The sequence below is a fragment of the Polypterus senegalus genome, chromosome 8, assembly GCF_016835505.1.
Source record: "Polypterus senegalus isolate Bchr_013 chromosome 8, ASM1683550v1, whole genome shotgun sequence".
Classification (NCBI taxonomy): domain Eukaryota; kingdom Metazoa; phylum Chordata; class Cladistia; order Polypteriformes; family Polypteridae; genus Polypterus; species Polypterus senegalus.
Genome location: NC_053161.1, coordinates 54704281 through 54725372, shown reverse-complemented (window position 1 = coordinate 54725372; position 21092 = coordinate 54704281). Strand labels below are relative to the sequence as shown.

The 21092-nt window shown below is 35.4% G+C and overlaps 1 protein-coding gene and 1 long non-coding RNA gene across 6 annotated transcripts in view; one reads left to right on the top strand and one right to left on the bottom strand.

The window, feature by feature from the left end:
- celsr1a (cadherin EGF LAG seven-pass G-type receptor 1a) overlaps positions 1 to 21092 on the bottom strand; it is a 265136-nt gene that overhangs the window by 165616 nt on the left and 78428 nt on the right. The gene's annotated exons all lie outside the window — the stretch shown is intronic.
- LOC120533945 lies at positions 1191 to 19912 on the top strand. Its single transcript, XR_005634656.1, has 3 exons — positions 1191 to 1271; positions 3079 to 3166; positions 19739 to 19912. It is a non-coding gene; the product is annotated as an uncharacterized LOC120533945 (long non-coding RNA).

Below are 21092 nucleotides of genomic sequence, written 5' to 3'. Positions count from 1 at the left end.
CTAAAGCACAAATGCAATTTTAAAGTCATTAATTGTGAATTACCGAAAAAAAAAAAAAACATATTTATTAATGTTTATTTTAGTTGATTGCCTGCCTATAGTAAAGTCATCCCTGATGGAGGATCGCAGGATTCATGGGAAAGAGGGGTACTTTCATCGGATTGGCTGGCCCAGCACTGTTTCAGCCATGGAATGGCCAAATGGGGGAGGCAGCTTGATGAATGAGGTCTCCAGGACTCTAAAAATATCCAAATCATATTATGTGATATCATCTACTATTAAATTTTGCTCTGTACTTCTAAAATTTTTATTTTTATGCTTTTTTGAGGATTTGTTCTGTTCTGTGTATTGTATTGTATTGACACCCTTCTTTTGACACCCACTGCACGCCCAACCTACCTGGAAAGGGGTCTCTCTTTGAACTGCCTTTCCCAAGGTTTCTTCCATTTTTCCCTACAAGGTTTTATTGGGAGTTTTTTCTTGTCTTCTCAGAGAGTCAAGGCTGGGGGGCTGTCAAGAGGCAGGGCCTGTTAAAGCCCATTGCGGCACTTCCTGTGTGATTTTGGGCTATACAAAAATAAACTGTATTGTACTGTATTGTATTGTATTGACTATGCTCCTGTGAGGTACCAATAGTGACAGGCAACATATTATCATTTCTGTGTTTTGTAAAGCATATTTCAGATAAATTACAAAATAAGCAGATTAATTCGGGAATTAGATAAATATGCAGCACCTGAAAGGTCACTCAAAATCAGAAGTAATCGGGTATTAACCATGATAAAAATATCACATTTGTATATCTGTTTGAAAAAGTTACTAGCAAATTTTTGCTGGAGAAAGAATTTAAGTCAAAAACGTGGCAAAAGTAAAAAGTATCCAATTGGCACAAAGCTTAAAACAACAGCTCCATGTTAAAAAGAGAAGTCAAGAAATGTCAGCAACTCTTATATCCAGACAGCATGCACAGGACTCCCTCACAAAGATAAGAAAGCTTCTTTCTCAGCTTGCCATGTTTAGACATATCTGAAGGTCAATTACCACAGCATTAGATAATCTCAACAATTTACAGCATGTGTACAACTGCCTTTCAGAAAGGGGGACTTGAACAGCTGCAATACGCAGCCCCCATGACACTGAGCTGGCATTTGCTGTATGCCATGTATTTTACTGATTGTTTTCTTGGTGCTGTTCAGTTCAGATGTCCACTCTGACCATTTGGTTTCCTGTTTATAACGATGACTGGGTGATTCAATTGAAGGAGAGGCCAGGTACATTAAAACTGTTAAAGAAAAAAAATCTGTTCTTTACATTATTTTTAGGAACTGTACTTATTGACATTAGACATGTCCTTGAGTGTATGAAAGGCGCTACATAAATAAAACTTATTATTATTAGTAGGAGTAGTAGTAGTTGTAAGGAGAAACATAGTGCAACAGTAAATATCAGCCTAGACAATCTGGGTTTTGGGAGTATACTGTGCTTCTTTTTTAAAGTAGCAGAATTACACTTACATAATGCATGGGTTTACTTTAATAATGCTGCATTGAAATAAATAAAGATTAACATGTAATTAAAACAACTTCTTTCCAAAATGCTAAATCCAATTAGGGTGGCTTGGGCTGGGAGCATGTCTTAGCAGCATCGTGCATAATGCAGGGATAGTTCTGGACAGGGCATCAGCCAATCATAGATATCTGTCATGTACACATTGCAGGCACTTAGGGTCAATTTAGAATTGGCAATAAATGTGATTGTCACAGATTTGGATCTTTGAACCTAGGATGTTTGATCAACGTTTCATTAATGCTAACTGCTCTGCCATCCATAAACTGTCAATATTTACTTAATGTTGTGGCATTCACATAAATTGACCATATCTAAAATTTGAAGCACAAACAGGTTAAACAAATTCTTTCTGTCACTTGGTTAGTCAAGTTGTGAAAACTCAGCTTGGAGCATTATGGTCTCCAATTCAACTCCTCCAGTTTTCTTTAACTGCTTTAACAAGGTTGGGTGCACAGAAAAGCTCTAAATGGCTTTATTTTTTCATATACAGACCCTAAGAAAGAATAGCATTTTTCAATAATAAACAGTGTAACAACGCCTTTGAACACTGAATAAGCAAGCCAAGTAAAAACACCCAGAGGCCCAGGCCTTGTCAAGATATACCTGTTCTTGCTTGACTTGCCTGTTTATCAGCCCTTCTTTATATGAAGAACATTGGGGCTTAAGACTATGTAAAAACACAGACACTTGACAATATTCAAAGCAGGCAAAAACAAAATCAATTATATTAACACATAATAAACCCTTTATTTGGGTGTAATCTTTTTGTTGCCAATTTATTTATATGTGAAAGCTATTACTTTTTCTCAACTGCTCAAAGGCTGTCAATTTCAAGAATAATTGTTTTTGCAAAGAGGCATATTATATGAGAGTAATAAAATGATTGTCTGTATGCACAGTGCTTAAAACGACTCCTGTTGCTTCTAAATTATTTAGAGGTAAAAGGAGACGCATGTCTGAGTAGCTGCCTCTGTTCTACCTGAACATACGTAGTACGTTGTCTCTAAAAGCAAAACTCTTTTTAAAAGTGTTTACAAGATATATAAACAAGCTTCAGAACCCAACCTTTATAAGTTTTCCTCAAGCAAAAAGAAAAGTTACTAAGCTAAATAAGGTACTTTGAAAGAGTGAATAATTTAACATTTACAGAAATAATTAAGAACTTGTTTTATTATCTAAATCTCTGACCCTGTAATATACAGTGTAAGAAGACTTCAGAAAATGCACTGAAGGATGGGCTATTCACCCATGTTAATAACAGCAAAAGAAAAAACGAAACAAAGTTCACTTCAAATACTAAAAGCACTTACAAACACTTTTAGTGTTAAGGAATGCCAATAATTGTATTAAGTAACTGAAGTCAGGAAGGTTGCACTTCAGCATTTAATCTACCCGCCACTCCTGCTTGTCTTAACGGCTGCCCTGTTAGACCCTTTCATCTCTGCTCAGTGACTGGCTGAGTTGAATTTCAATTCTCTCCTTAACAAAGGCTTTCTCTTTCACCTGCAGATTCAAATTTTTGAATCAAAACAAGGCACAAAAAGGAAACAAGCACATAACAAAGAAGGGAGCATATCACTTTCCTTTTCCCAAAACAGTATGTATCCAATTTATTTACTCTGAGATTTTACTCATTATTTTCATACATATTTATGTTATATATACTATTATTACTCCTTAATAATATTTGTTATGATGATCTTTATGGAATATTTGTAGGGTATGGACAACACTATATAACAAGTAACACCTTTAACATTTTAATATACAGTGGATTGAGAAAGTATTTGTTCTGCACAAATTTTATTATGTTCTATATTTAATTTTAAATGGATAAATCTGCAATTTTTGCCCATCAATCTACACTTAATAGACCATAATGTAAACATGAAAACATGTTTTCAGAAAGGTTTGCAAATTTATTAAAAACGAAAAACTGAAATCTCTAGCTTACTTATGTAAGTAGTCAGACACTTTACTGCGTCCATCAAATTGTGGTCAGGTGCATCTGGATTGCTTTAATAATCCTTGAGATGTGCCTAGAACTCGACTGGACATTATTTAGAAAGGAACACACAGAGTACATAAGGTCTCATAATTCACACAGTTCTGTCCTTAGAATGAATATAGCTCTTTGTATATTTACAATATGATAATATTTTTTACAAATAAACTGACAAGCAGTACTGTTTTGGTGTAAGTCTAATTCCTTAAGAAAGTTTCTAATCTGTTATTCATTTTTAAGTACTCGATTTTAGACATAAATATGGTAATACCTTATGCACCTCTCTGGTCATATGCTTTTATTGCATCCTCACTGGATTAAAGCATATTAGTGAAAAACAATCTTCACTATTTCATACCATATTGGTTGATCACTAATAACCCTGTATTTAACACATGAAGCTTATTTTTTTTCCTAAATTGCTTCTATCAGTTTACCCAATGGTATACAGCAGGGGTAGGCAATGTTGGTCCTGAAGAGCCTCAGTGGCTACAGGTTTTTGTTCCAACCCAGTTTCTTAATGAGCAGTCAATTATTGCTGATGAAGCACTTATTGCTTAAGTGATAGTTTGATGCTTCATTTTAGTGGTCTCGCTTGTTGTTTCCCCTCCCTTAGTTGGTTATTTCAATCTTAAACAGCTGCATTCAGTGTGTTAATGACTCCTTATTAGCAATGAGATGTAAATGACAAAGCGGCCAGCAGTTCTCCTTCTAGCTTGTTTCCATGTGTGTTCATCATGCACTTTTTGATATGATTTAATAAATCTCTTAATAAAAAAATGTGACGGGCTGAAAATTATCAGTTTTAGGCTTCAAATCATTTGGACTGAAAGGAAAAAATCTACAAAATAAGAACCAAACATTATAGACTAACAAGCCATAAAATTAAATAAGGTCTGAGATTGACAATCATTGGTTTCTAATTAAGCAATCGGGTTGGGACAAAAACCTTCAGCCACTGTGGTTCTCAAGGACCGACTTTGCCTACATCTGGTACAGTATGTTAAGCGTACTGATCTAAACTTATTAAATTGACCTGATTGTCTTTTTTCTATGTGTGCAGTGATTTAAAAAAAATATTTCAAGATTTTTTATATGCACTTACTACTTTCTTAACACCTGTTATGTTGTCCTAGTGATTTATATGACTTCAGCTTTTTTTAAAAAACAAAAACAAAAAAAAAACCTTATAGTCTCTCTCTACAATTTCCAAAACCTTGAGTTTCTCCTCTAGCTGCTGGCAATGTATTGGCCTCCTTGCATGTGAAAACATTAGAAAAATGTGAGGTTAGAATATTTGCTGTTCCATTATCTGTATAATTAATGTTGCCTATACTGTTCCTAATGCACTTTCATCTTGACTATTACTTTATTAGTGAAATACTGCTTGGATCATCTTTTGCATTTTTTGCAATATTCTCTCCAAAATCTTTTTAGTTTTCTCAACATCCATTGCTCTCATAAGCCCCATGGTTAGTGCCTATGTCAGTTGTCTTGTTCACAATGTACACATTTTTTTTCCTTTTTAATTTCTTTTCAAGCTCCTTATTTATTCAGTGAAACGTGAAAAGTCCTGCCGTTTCCTAATGTTTCTAAATTTTTGGATGAACTTGTCCTGCACTGGATGTGAAACAGTTTTAAATCTGCTCCACTGTTTCTTGACTATCTCCACACTTAAAAGTTTATACTAGTTTATGCATTTTAGATTTTGTTGCAACTTCCCAAAATTTGCTGACTAAAATGAACTTCTAGCAGTGCATTACTTTTTATGTACAAGTCATAAACTTTGCCAAAACAAACTTTCCTAATCTTCCATCAATATCTTTACGTGAATATATGTGATCTAGTACTGATTTATGTATTTTGAAACTTTACTAATTTCTCAGAGAGTTCCCTTAGACAACCTTAGTCAAAAGGGATCAATTAAATATCTCTGACAAGAAATAGAACTCAATTACTTGATGTAGAAAATAAACTCTTCTTCAGTTTATGTGAAGAATGGTGTAACTTGGCTTAAACTCTGCATCAAACACCTCTTTAAAATTTAAATTATATAAAATCTAGCAGGAATAGTATCTAAAAAAAGAGAATGATGTTATGTTGCACCAACCTCAGTAGGACATATGTTTTAGGTCTTTTCCACATTAAGAATATTCTGTGGTTAAATATTTGCTTATTTAATGCTGGTAGTATTGGATTCATAATTGTCCCTGATCCCCTCAGTAGTAGTCTAATCTATAGTAATTGCAGATGAGGTTATACAACAATAAATCTACTGTAATATACTACATCTTAACTGGAAGTATTCTAACCCACTCTCATTAACTTGATGAAACAGCCTGAAAAAAAATCACATTTTTCTCAAAAGAAAAAATATAAACTTTCAAAATTTGTAAAAAAAAATGAATGTTGCTCTAAGATACCCATACAAGTCTCTGCCTTTTTTTGTTATCTTTTAGGTATCATAACATACACGAGGAATGATCTTATAATAGTTTTTGGTCTCTTTGAACAGGATAGGGTGGAGTGATAGGTGTTGACTACACTTTTAATGTACTTTATGTTAATTTTCTGGAATTTCATACTTTGGGTTTGTACTCTTAAATTAAATATGTTTTATTGGTTATGGTGTACTATTAAGCTTAACAAAAATAAAATAGAAAATAAAAATTGGTTATTTAAAAATGAAAGTTGGGATCCCAGTTTTTATTTTAATATGCATCAGGAGTCTCACACATTTTTTGGAGGGCCACAGAGGCTGCAAGTATTAATTTCAGTAACTTCTTTTAATTAGAAACTATTTATTGCTGACAACTGAACATTCGTTGCTTTAATTCTACTTCAGACTTAGCACCATTAATTGCTATTTTACTCTTAATCAGAAGCATTCAGGATCTTCAATTGCTTGTATATTTATTTGACTCTTGGCAATTTACAGAAATAACAGGAGGTAGATGACAAGTAAAACAGCAACTATCAAGTGAACTTGGTTCTGTATCCACCTACACATATTCATCATTATCTGTTTCAATGAAATGTCTGAAAAGGAACAATAAAAAACACACAAAGGACTAAAAAAAATCAGCTTTAGTACATAAAACATTTTGATAATGTCCTTAAAAATTGAAAAATCCATAGTATTAGAGTTGCTGGCATTTCGCATAAAAAGTCACTTTATTAAATTAGATGTTTTGTTAACAGAAAGGACTGGATTTAGAAATTGACTACAGCAAATGCCTGCACCCAATGGGTCTGTCAAAGACCTTAGTTTGAGACCCCTGATATACAGGGTGCTGCAATTAAGGGGACAGTGTGGCATTCGTGTACAACATTGCACATGAGATGCTGGAAGTGCCTTATTTCTATGTAGAAAGAGTAAATCAAGTGATAGTCAGTATTAAGATCTCACTTAACAGATTTCTTAGGACTCTGAATTGTGGTAAAAGATGCAAAGCTCGGGTGGTTTTGTGTTCACCAAAGGGATTTTTTTTTCAGTAGATCTCATTAAGGTTTGAATAATACTTTTCCAAAGTACACACCATTTAACAGTGCTCCTCTGAATTAAAAAAAAAAAAAAAATTGAAAAGCATTACTCTGTTCGTGCCCTGGTTGTTTACACATTAATTTGTATTAACTTTATTAATGTGGTCGTTTTATAATACAATGTCAATATAGTATATATAACTGTCTAATAAGTACTGTATTTAAGTAATCAGCCACCAGTTATTTTCAGGTACATTAAATGACAAAATAATAAAAGGCAGCAAATAAAAGCACCAGCTCAGAAATAAATGTATATAATATTGTAAGTCTAACATTTGGATGCAGTATTTTATAAAAATTGTAAAGTTTTGTAGTTTATACAGACAGACAGACAGATAGATAGAGATTAGGGATACACAAAGAACAGCACATAAATCATCAGCAGCACACTACTTAGCCATCAAAATGTTTCAAGGAAAAATACGGGAAGTAGTATTGGCATTGGCAGAAAGTATGCATTGCGTTAGTTTACATGATTTTGATGGGTCTCCATACGGACAAACACTCAATGTGTAAATCACGTGTGCCATAAAGAGAGAATAATAATTGTGTTATCAGATTACTAAGAAAATCAAAAAAGTGCAAATAAAAGGCAGCCAAAATACAACACTGTAGAGATATGTATGCCACTTTAACTTAAAAATAAAAGGGAGTAAAGAAGTAAGTAAGTAACACAGAATTTGAAATGCATTATATATTTTATAAATGTGCATACTTCATTGCTGGAGAGACAAGAAATTCAATACACCTACCTGGATGGTCCACCTCAAATTGGGACCTGACAGTCACAGACACTTCCCCGAGGAGAATAAAAGTAATCCTACTGAAAAAGCCACTGTACCTTACATATCCACAGTCAAAATTAAGATTTTCAAAACATTTCCTGCTGTAAGATCCCACTGTGATGAATGGTGAGAAGTAAATCTCAAAACTACACATCACATTCTAAAATAATTGAGGAACTTTTGTGTCTTTCATTTAATTAGTTAGTATACAGCTATAGAAGTTACTAGTTTATTGTTTTATGCCATGGGATGCAACAAACCATAGTTTTGCCAACTGAGCGCCTTTTATGTGCAAAGTGAATAAAGCAATTTTAATGTCTCTGTCAGACTACCAAATTGTACCAACTTGTCTTGTTTTATCTTAGGATAAAAACCTTCTTTGCAACCTGAACAAAATGAACTGTAGAAATCATTAGTTTGGGTGTTTCACAGTTAAATTTGAAGAGTGTTAATTCTGTTTTATATACTGCTACAAACAAATAAACATGAAGGCTTCAAAGAAGTCATGATAACAGCTATTTTATATTAATCAAGGAGCTGCACTGGAAATAAATGTCTACAGAAGGACAACCAGGGCAAAATTCCCACACTGACTAACTCTTTTCTCTCTGCAGCAGACAGCCCTTTTCCAGGAAGTACTGTTGGTACAATCTGCTATTATACAGCAGCTATCACTCATCCCATTTAGTATCCAAAAATCACACTTCAGTCAGGGAGCTTGTTTTTCTTTCTGTGTAAATGAAGCTGTCTACATGAGATTTTGCCAGGTGATTTGCATTTTTTAATAACCCTTCACAGTGCAAATCTGTTCTAAAGAGCTGAAGATTGAATAGAGTCTCTTGTGAGAATGACTGATTAAGAACCAGGCTGCTGTATATTATGGATGCTCCAAGTGGGAAGAAAAAAAGTCAGTTGGTCATTTTCTAACCCTTGTAGCCCTGAACAGGGTCGCGAAGGGTGCTGGAGCCTATCCCATCTAGCATAGCACACAAGGCAGGAACAAACCCTGGACAGGATGCCAGTCCATCGCAGGATTGGAGTCTGGCGTAACATTCCATAAGGCAGCTGCTTTTACCACATTTTCCTTGAAAAAATTAGAGATGACTTATCATCCATCTTATATTACTCATACAGCAGCACAAGAAGGCACTGTAACAAAATTTAATTCTCAATACTTGTACATCTCCTTCAGTTTCAAATTAAAAAATAAATAAATAATACATTGTTCAGGACACTGAACGAGCTGTATCTTTTCTACTGATATTGACTGATATGCTTATGATGCACTGAACTAATTATGGAATGGGTAGTACTGTCCTGTCTTTTTATTTCTCTATACTATTATAATATTTGTGCAAAAAATAAAGACAATATAATAAACGAGAATTTTCAAATAGGAAATTAATTAATTGCATATTGCAATGTACATAAAGCTGTATACCTGTATAAAGAACATTATATGGCTAAAAGAACAAAAATTTTGTTTCACAATTGGAAATCAGTTTAAAAAAAAAAAAAATCACAAGAGTACACTAACAGTAAATGACTGGCTGATTGAACATGGTGCCACTGAGGATTTAAAACCCTGAAAATTAGACCCTAACTGAAAAAACATCATTTGCTACATTTCTGTCGAGTAAGACAGAAGTTGAAATGCATTATATTTTATAAATGTGCATACTACATTCCTTGAGAGACAAAACTTCATTATGCCTACCCGGATTGTCCACCTCAAATTGGGACCTGAGTGCTGCTGTGTAACTGCCGCCGCCTCAGCACCACACCAGTTCTGATCCCCAACAGTCCTGACCCCACTGTCTCTCCGATGGTTTTGACTTCATAATGCAAGCAGCCTTCCAATGGGTGGCTGCAGCAGAGCTACTCCTACAGAGAGCAGAAAGGAGTCCTATTTGTTGTCTCAGAGTTGTGTGAAGTTTTTTTTTTATGGTGGCTGGAGGGCCAATCCTGCCACCAGCTCCCATGACCTCTCTGTCCATGTGGGACATCACGAGATCCCCTCAAAGTTGCTGGATATCATGGCCCGCCTGTACACTGGTACTGTGAGTGCTGTGCAGAGTGCAGGCAGATCCTCAAAATTTTTCCCAGTTGATTCTGGGGTTCATCAGGGGTGTGTTCTTGCTCCTACTCTATTCAGTGCTTGAATGGACTGGATGTTGGGCAAGGTTGTGGGGTCCAGCAGCTGTGGGACAACTGTTGGCAAAGAAAGATTCACTGATCTTGACTGTGCTGACAATGCTGTGATCTTTGCAGAGTCAATGGAGGCTCTGACTGGGGCTCTCAAAAGACAGAGCAAGGAGTCTGAGTGTCTGGTCTTGCGAGTGTCCTGGATAAAAACCAAGATCCAGGCCTTTAACAGCCTGTTGGGCACAACCATCAGCCGCATATCTGTCTGCAGAGAGAGTGTCAACCTTGTCGAGAGGTTTACTTACTTTGGCAGTGACATTCATGTCTCTGGTGATTCTCCCTATGAAGTCAGAAGACGAATTGTGAGAGCATTGGGGGTCATGAAGTTGCCGGAAAGGGGTGGGTGGTGCTTCTGGCATCTATGCAAAAGGACGAATGTCCAAGTCTTTAGAGTCCTGGTACTTACTGTCTTGCTATATGGTTGTGAGACATGGACACTACCAAGTAACCTGAGACGAAGACTGGACTCCATTGTTACTGTGTCTCTTCGGAGAATCCTTGGGTACCACTGGTTTGACTTTGTGTCGAATGAGCAGTTGCTCATGGAGTCCCGAATAAGGCACATTACCTGCATTGTGAGGGAGCATCAGTTACAGCACTATGGCCACGTTGCACGATTCCCCATGGATCTAATGCACAAGATCCTCATTGTTGAGGGCTCGAGTAGCGGAACCAGGCCAAGGGGATGCCAAAGTAACACCAGGCTGTGGCAGATAGATGAACATTTCCAGAGGGTGGGGAATGGACTGTGTGTCTGCCTGGGGGTTGCCAACCACGATCCCGATCTGTTTCGCCGTATGGTGGATGCATTGTTTTATACCACTTATTAATTAATGCCAACTAATGCAACCATGATGTAACCATCCACTTACATGGTATGGGCATAACAAATAAGATGTGTTTACTGAGTATTTCATCGATCTTGATAGCAGGGAAATCAAGCTGAAATCATACAGAAGAAGATACTGTAAAATTAAAGAACCTGAATGATTTCTCATTATTATGAGGAAAACTATTTACCTCTATTGAAGTAAATAATTGAAATTTCAAAGACTGAAGGAAATCATACAATAAATTTTCTACAGATTTTCTGTTGCTTTTCTAAAAATGAAAATAGGAATTTTACAAATTAATACCCATTATGTTCTACATAATAAATATAAAGAGACAGCAATCAAGATCACACAAGCCTGAAAAATACCTTCATAACAAGTAGAAACTTTAACAAAGACAGCTGACTTTTAAAAAAGGCAATATTTTGTAAAATTAAGAACAACAAAAACTATGGTATGAAGGGAAACAGAAAATCACAGTGCAATAGTTGATCAAACAACCTTGTGCAAAGACTAAAGGAAACACATAAATTAGTTACATACTAAAAATGAAACTGCTGTAGAAAGCTACAGGCGGAGAATATAGGTGTAATTCTTCATGCTGATTCGAAACTTTAAAACATCTTATGATCTGCCTCATTAGTTTTTGAATGTGTGTAGTCTTGCATAATTACTGCAATGCTCAATACCAAGTATAAACTTCAATGACTAAACACGTAACAAAATGTTGCAGGCAGTGCTTCCTTCATGCTATGCCAATAACTTACCAAGCAAGACTGGTAAGCTTCTTCATTTAAATGTAGGTCATGTGAACAGAAAACTAAAACATTATTTTAGCCTTTTAATAACCACAGAATTATTGATTCACATATTTTAAAGGAATACTCCACCAAAAATGTTATTTTTAGTATGTTACTTAGTATGTTTATGTAGTGGGCAAGAAACATTTTTACTCTCATGTTTTCATGGGGAAAGTACATAACAAAGATTCTAACAGAACAGCACCCAATAGTGATCAACACTGGGCATGCTGAGTTGAGTTTTCTGGCTGTATTAATAATATTTTAGTGAACAATGCAGGTATTGTGTATGTTTTGAGCATATGAATGGACAACAAACATGTAGATTATGTGACTCGAGTTATGTGAGAATTTTTTTTCTTTTTCCAATGGATGTTTTAAGACTATAGCAATCCATTAAGTCTTCAAGATATCAAGTTTTATTTACATATTAATGGTAAATTAAACAGTGAAGAAAAAGCATTAATCAGTACTTATTTTAATAATGGTTTAGATATTTTACCTTGCGTCACCACTGAGCATAGGGCTGGCCCAAAGCATAGGGAATTTATGCATTTTATTTTGCAATGCCATGGTATTAGCTTGTACTATAGATTATCTGTAAAGCCATGCTCATTCTGACTAGGAACAATTAAAAAAAAATGCCTGATGACCACCAACTGTGACAGTAATCAATTTCTTGTGTACTCAGAGATGAATATGGACAACCCTCCATTTAAGATGATGTATTACGGGAGTATCCTCTATAACCTCTTCCCTAGTACTACAACTTTTAAATCTGAGGTCACGGGTTGGCATACTGTATAAGGAAAGTCTTCTTGGAAGACAACTGTTTGGAACTCAGCATGCAATTACTAGTAGCAAATATCAGAAGAGATAGATATGTTAAATAATAATAAGATGCATTATAATAAACTAAATGTATACAGGGTTAAAGAGTATTGTAAGCTTACAAATATAGTCCATATATTATACAAATGATTTTATGCACCATAAATCTGCAGGATATTTGAATATTTCTGGCAAGTGTGTTAGTTATCATCTTACCAATATATTAAGCAAAACTTATATAACACGGATATTGCACATACTGTAGATGTTCACTTTATATTTCAAAAGCACCGATTTTATAAATTTTTTCTCCTTATTATTGAATAAAAAAATAGGACTGCTCACAACTGTTAGTTTTATCATATGTAATCTGTTTAGTAGTAATGTTATAAAATAACAGGGAAGCAAGTGGAAGTACTTCAAGTGAAATTCATAATGAACAGTTTTTTAATTGTGCATCCTTTGTATATTAAAAAAAAAATGGTGCTAAAGCATAAAGTAGGCTGTCATTAACTACATTGAATGCAATGCTGCAGAAAATGTGCATTATCACCTGTGGATGCTTACGATTACGCCATGTCATTAGTGATGAAAGAAAATTGAGATTCTTTGACAGAACAACAAGCACAGAACTGACAAAAGTTTGATGAAGGGGGTTTTTATTAGAAAGTGGAAATAAATCACTGCAGTAAATATGCTGTAATATACCGTAGCTATCATTACATAAATTACATCAGTATCTGTACATTCTTTTTGGAAGTTGTACAAACCTAAGATAGTAATGAGCAAACTCCACAGTGTTCACTTCAAGTTCAGAGACGTCACAGAGGTTTTTGTGAATATCGCTGAACTTGACGAAATGCATTATTGTCAAAGGGGAAGGACTAACTGAACTAAATATGACTGGATTATAATGTTTCAATCATCTTCAAAGTGTCCCTGAGGGCTAGGGAAATGTCAGCCAAATATACTGGATGGCTTATTATGGCCAAAAAGGTGACCAGAGCTGTGTGGCAGGAGTGCCAACAACTGCACCACGTGCCTCTGTAAGATTAATAACGAAAGAACACTGTCAGACACATAATCATATATTTCATCAAAACGATGCGGAAATGCTAAAATTGTAGTCAAAAGTCCAAAAAAATATGTAGGTCTTTGAAAGGCAGAAAATTCAAAGCGGCGTGTCATGATTGAAACTGCTGGCTCATTCTAGTTTTTAAAGTCGTGCTGAATGCTCTCCAAACTGTCTGTGCTGATGCTTTCAAACTTCTTGTAAATAGTAATAAATATTTTATTAGTCTCCTGTGTTTGGGGGGTGGGGGGTGTCAGGCTCCTTCAAGGTTTGTTTCTTATCTCCATGTTGGTAATTACATATGCATACGGCACATGTCTCCTTCTCTTATACTGACATGGAACTTGAAGATCAACCTGCACGTTTGGCGACAAGCACAGGTAACTCATTATTTATGCAGTATATGTTTTATAAAAATAAAATTTTGAAAACCTGCATTATTTGCTTACTTATTCTACCACTAAGTTCCACAGAGTCTGTAATGCAACTAATCAGCACTATATACTTAGGGGGGGCGGTCTCTTTCAATGTTGGCTGTTACAGCCCCTAGGGATGTCGTGCTGGCCTCACAAAGCATTATGGCTGCTGGGAAAAAAAGGCTGAATTATCAGTAAATAATTCAATAAACAAGGGCAAATGTGAACACATTTAAATTTGATGCAAATAACACATTGGTGAAATTTGCTGATCAACACTACTAAAGTATAAACAAAAAATGTGTATATAGAGATAGGTACATTTATTTTTACAAAATATCAATCTGCATAATCCCAGCCAGTCAAAAAGGCTCTGAGGCTAAGGATCTGCGCTGGTATTCAGAAGGTTGTCGGTTTGAATCCCTGTCACTGCCAAAAGAGATCCTACCCTGCTAAGGCCCTTAACCTTCAATTGCTCCAGGGGTGCTGTACAATGGCTGACCCTGCGCTTTGACCCCAAGGGGTTTGCGAAAACTAACAAATTCCCAATACAAGAAATTGTATAAGGCAAAATAAAGAACAAAAAAGTAGAAAATGTTTTCTTTCTGATGAACTTTGTAGAGTAGTGTTTTTTGCTTTTACATTCATGCTGTTAGTTTTTCTGTACCAGTATCATGTATCAGTATGTGCTAGCAAGCCAAGCATATAAAGCATATTACATTTTCTTTGTCATTTATGTTTTGCTGTACTGTTTGTAACTTATTATGACAAAACCCTTTGAATTTCTGTAAACATTTCTGAGGTGTGAAAAAACACTCTGAAAGCTAAAACAATCCCGAGCTGAAAATTATAACTTTAGTTGAATTACAGAACTGTGACAAAGCTACTAAATATGAGCATGCAAGCACAGCGTATTCCTGGATATGTACATTACAATTAACAGTGAACCAAAAAAAAGACACTTTTCTGCAAATACCATGCCAAGGAAGGAGAGCATGTTTCTAATATTTTGCAAGACTTTTTTATTCTCAAAAACAATAGGTTTTCACAGCAGATACAGCACAAAGATGCTAATAACGACATATTTCTTAGGGAAAGGGTGTGTATTGCTGTTATGTTTTAGTTGCTTGTGGTCTGCCAAGCTTTCTGCATGTATCTACTTGAGAACAGAACTTCAGTTTAATAGCAGCAGTTAACACATCGAGGCAAGGTATTCCAAGTGTCATTTCATGCATTTTAGCATTAAAAAAAGAACACTGAGAATGAGTCTCGCCAACTTTTTAAGTGCAGCAATTTAGTGTCCAAGAAAAAGCTCTTCTGAATGTCAAACATACTGACGAATGTTATTACTGTATATCTTAAATGGTACTGGAAAGTAATGATTACACAAACTATGTCATTCTACATATAGTAATAGAAAATCAAACTGCTGCAGTCACATAGTCAGCAGAATCATAATTAAACAAGCAAAAGCTTATCATACAAGATAAATAACATCTGTGTTTTAAAGCAGAATCTTTCAAACACAGTGTCTGAGAATTTCATAATATATATCTAATTCCTGACTTCAAGAGGACTTCCTATTTAAAAACTATTGGTTTCCATCTGTAGTAAAAGTAACCAGTAGAACAGGCTTTACCATTATCTTAACTAATTGCTACCAGTTTGCACAAATGATAAACAAGTTAACCTGAAAATGATGATTCAAATTTTGTTTTCGTAAACTCTTTAGTTGTGTAAGGTCTATATTAAATAAGAGACACACAAACCCAATAAATTATTGCTTTCACTTGTGACCACTGGACATGTGTTCTTCCCAATCATTCATGCAATACAATTATATTAGTGCACCCAAAAATATAGCTCATTTTAATTTCTGCAGATATGTACCTTTACTCTGTTTACATGAAAAAACTAGTAGTGTTCAATAATGGGAGCCTCCTCCATACACTACTAAAGTTTTTTTTTTTCTTTCTCGCAAATACCATGTTAGCTTCATAAACATCAAACTCCTCCAACCTAGTGCAACTGGTAGCCCAGGTCCGTGGCATGGCCCTCACACTGCTCTAAAACAATAAAAGCACTAAAACAAACCCAATCAATAAAAAAGCCCCTTCTACAAACAGAACATTAAAAGAATAAGAACTTTAAAAAGGACAGTAAAACCAGTAATAAATAAATAGTTCATTAAAAGCTCACAATTGTAAAAAAGATCTCTTCAGGCTTGAGTGAGTGGGTTTGTAAAACTCAGTCTGCAACCAAAGCCACTTGCTGTTTCTTCTTCCACTCTTCATTCCTCACCGCTACAGGCTCATCCCACCACTGCCACCACATGTAACAGTCCAGGTTGACTCTATACTCCCTGTCGCTTATAGGAGCCTCTTCAACCCGTAATCGTTAATAGTCATAGACTAAGATTAGCTTGGCAAATAAGGATACACATATTCAGCAAAAGGTTGGCGTATAAGAATCAGTGCTTTTATTTTAAAATCCAAACAGAAAAGTGCAAGCAGTGCAATGCATAAAAATCTTTCTTCAATAAGTAATCTGACAAAAGCAGTGAGATAAAACCCAGAGTTAAGAGGTTGGCTGTCCTCCTATCTTCCGTCTTGCTTCCCTGGCCTACTTCTAATCCTTTCAGTGTTTCCAAAGATTGACAATCTGTTACACTGACTGGGAACACCAAATCGTCTGCGGTCTTGAGCTTTCTCTGTGCCTTTTCATGTGAGATGGTTGAAAATAAGTATGTACTATGAGGATACAAACAACAATTTTGTTGATGTTTCACAACTTGTCATTATTTTAAATGTTTGCTAAAAATGCAGCCAAACTGCTAGAAGTGTATGTAATGGATATGACACACCCTACAAGAAAAACTAATTACAGTTATTAATTGCCATAAAGTAGATAATTCAGCAGGAGGTGAATGTGGTGAGCAGTGCAGAAGCTTCCACGTTTTAAGGAGTCTGATTATTTTCACAATCATGAGAACACTTGGAAATATTTTACATTTTGGCAAGTATTTACTGTATTTATGTTTATTTATCTTTTTCAGGTAATATGCTTATTTCTGCTATAGCACGGAGAACTCAGCCATGGCCAAACTGTTTGCCAAAAGATATACTAAAAATGTAGTACAAGAACAGCTTCCTCTTAGAATCAAAAGATGCAGTAAATGCTGGTGCTTATGGAGTGTTCAGAGTCACACAGTGTTTGCTGAGCAGAGCTTACTGACTTGCTTTGACCAACATCTTTTGATTGGTTGCCAGCAGGTTTGTGATCGACTGTATACGGTGCTTGAAAGTCTGGCCATTTTAAGAATAGTTCACATCTTTACTCAGCCCACTTTGCACCACTGTGGAAATAAAACAAAAATAACCCCTATAAACTTAAAATAAATCTTTCATTTAATACATGTAATGTATAAATCAGACTAAAGCCTGGTGTGATTCATACATTGATGAAGTTGGCAAAGTTAGTGTAAAATCATTTAAACATCCTAATATAAATTGTTTATCCCAAATGAGTGTTACTTAGTATTGAGTAAGAGCCAATCTCATTACTCACTGCTACTTGAATTCTTGTGCCATTTATTTCAAGGTGCACCTACATATGTTTAGCAGTACTTCTGCCAAGAAAACAGACAGACAATGTTCACTCAACACTACATTCATTTAGGCTAAAATTCATTAACTACTTTAGAAGGCCAAGACAATAGAATAAAAAGTGACACTTGCTGTGCCTCATGGTTCTGATTTTATTGCTTTGTATGCAATGAAACACTCAATATTTGGTTGTTTATACTTTATATGTTTCACATTTAAAAAAGGCCAAAAGTTACAAATGCAAAAAACATTGCCAAGGAATAAGTTTGCTGCCATAGAGACACATAAAAGTCATTCAAAATGCTTCACAGAGTGGAAAGTCCATTTAGTGCCAGCAATTTGGCCTGAATGCTTAAATAATTTATTCCTAAACATTCTTTCCTTCTTTTATTATTTGGGTTAGACAGTAGACATTTACAAATCATGTGGTTAGAACAAACTAATAAAATTATAGCTTGAACCTTTGATTTTAGTTTCTGCCTCCAAAACATTTGCTACAAATGCATACTAACAAGCCTAGGAGTACAGCTGAATGATGAAAACTTAAAGATGTATAAAAGAGTTCATTTAGAAAATAACAATTAGGATTTCAATGGTCACTGAAATTCAAATTGGGGTTAAAGGCAAACAGTGATTGCAGAGAGGTCCGACTGAACAAATGAACTGAAATTCAATACGGTTCCTACAGACGAACGACCAGCTCATAGTTTATACAGTCTTTTCTTAAGCAGCTTGAAATTTACAATGAAATGAAACCTGATGCTAGCCTTCATTTGATAGGCTCTTTATAAGGATATAAGACCCAATTAAAGCACAAAAGCCTTCAATTAATCTTTTTTCTTCACATTTAGATGCAATTCCATTAATGCAAAACCTAGCCAGAAAAATACCTTTACTTTTACAGGCTTCATTCACATTTTAAATAGCCTGTCAAGACAATACAAGCTATCCCTACTGCAACCAGCTATGCTTAAAAGACTGCAAGCCCGCAGAATGCTTCTTCAGAGGTAACCAAGTATTAGTTAATCATCTGGAAAGGTACAAGCAACTACTGTATTTAAACTCAATGAAGCTAAAACATAGTAAGGAATCTGTTCATTTAAGTCATGTGCCTAAATGCAACTAAAATGACAGCACTATTACATTTTCAGCAGAGCAAAAACAAGCCCAGAATTGGGGCACTGCATTGCTCTTTTTTACTTGAAGTATTCCATCCATCCACTCATTGTCTGAATAAGTTTAATCCAATTTTAGAGCTGTGTGGGACCAAAGCCTATCTTGACAGCACGGGGTGCACTGCAGGAACCAAGTGTGGGGCACACATCAACTCCACAGCATTCTAATGCACACATCCATATTACTATACCTCATACAATGAGAATTTAGACAAAAAATAACTAAACATGCATGTCATAAGAATCTGTTTTCACTGCTGGTTGTTTAACCAGTGGTATGCAGTGGGGAATGATCAGCAGCACTACTGTCCTACAAAAATGCAATGAAAAAGAAAAAAAAAATTTTATAGCACAGTCCTGAATTCAGCGAATATAAATTTTAGGGCCATTTTGTGGCACAAAACAAAGGCACACAGCAGTGGAAAGTGACTAAACACACCAAAAAAGAATACAAACCAGCACACTGTAATTCATTTCTCTGAGTACTTACAAGAAATGCAGTCAGAGTGATGACAAGACGAACTCCACAACATAACAATGTGAATAAACATAATATCAATATACTATTAATTATGCTGGAAAGATATGCTCCATGACAAGATAAAAGTTAGACTTGGACAGGACTGAAAAAAATGCTCAAACCAATAAGGATCAATTGAAAAACAAATAATTTTCTTAACAAGACAATCATTTGAGTCCTTAAATAATATTTTATTCAAAAATAAACACAGGAATAAAAGTTTCAGTTGCCAGTAATATAGCAGTTGACATCAATGTTATTCTCTTTGGTTAAAGCAGACAGAGGAATATAACTGAATGCAAAAACATCTACAAAACAATTAGGGACAGCAATTCAACTTAAAAAAGGGAAAAAAACATTCTTTTTTTTACAAAAACAGGTTTAAACATGAAAATGGGCTGACTGGAAAGAGATGCTGCAAACAAAGTCAAAAATTAATTTGAATTCGAAGGAAGGGATGGAACTGAGGATTAAACCAAGCATCGAGGTCCAGAGGCAACATGAAGTGCAGAAGAAAAAAGACTGAAAAAAAATTTTAAAAAGCAAAAATGACAATGACAGGTGTGAAAGATTTATCAAAATCAAGCAATGCACTAGTAATATATACCATAAGCATGTTATAACAACTCACGATAGAAACAAAATGAAAAAAATATTACTATACCATAATAAAAACAAATAAATAGAAAAGAAAGGCATTGTGATGGAGTGACTGAGGATTCAGACCTCAAACTCTGAGGTTGTGGGTCCAAATCCCCTACTGACACTGTGTGACCATGAGCAAGTCACTTGACCGGTTTGTGGTCCAATTGCAAAACCAAAAAAGAAATGTAACAATTAAGTATGAAAAAAAGCTGTAGGAATGAGGGCAATATTGCATGTGAGATTACATAGGATTCCTTGCTTTAAGAAAAATAACAAATAGTGTTCACTAAAGGAAAACTGAGTTGTGTAATTAATTAATAAGCTATATACACTGCCTGGCCAAAAAAAAAGTCGCCACCTGGATTTAACTAAGCAAATAGGTACGAGGCTCCTATTGGATAATTACTGCATGGGTGATTATACATCTCGTGGTTGTGGAAAAGATGTTAGTCTGTTTGAGAAGGGTCAAATCATTGGTATGCATCAAGCAGAGAAAACATCTACGGAGATTGCAGAAACTACTAAAATTGGGTTAAGAACTGTCCAACGCATTATTAAAAACTGGAAAGATAGTGGGGACCCATCAACTTCAAGGAAGAAATGTGGCTGGAAAAAAATCCTGAATGATCGTGATCGGCGATCACTTAAACGTTTGGTGAAACCAAATCGAAGAAAAACAACAGTAGAACTCAGGTATATGTGTAATAGTGAAAGTAAGAGCTTTTCCACACGCACAATGCGAAGGGAACTCAAGGGATTGGGACTGAACAGCTGTGTAGGCGTAAGAAAACCACTAATCAGTGAGGCAAACCGGAAAAAAAGGCTTCAATTTGCTAGGGAGCATAAAGATTGGACTCTGGAGCAATGGAAGAAGGTCATGTGGTCTGATGAGTCCAGACTTACCCTGTTCCAGAGTAATGCACCCATCATGCCTAGTGCCTACTGTACAAGCCTGTCGGGGCAGTGCTATGATCTGGGGTTGCTGCAGTTGGTCAGGTCTAGGTTCAGCAACAGTATGTGCTCCAAGAATGATGTCAGCTGACTACCTGAATATACTGAATGACCAGGTTATTCCATCAATGGATTTT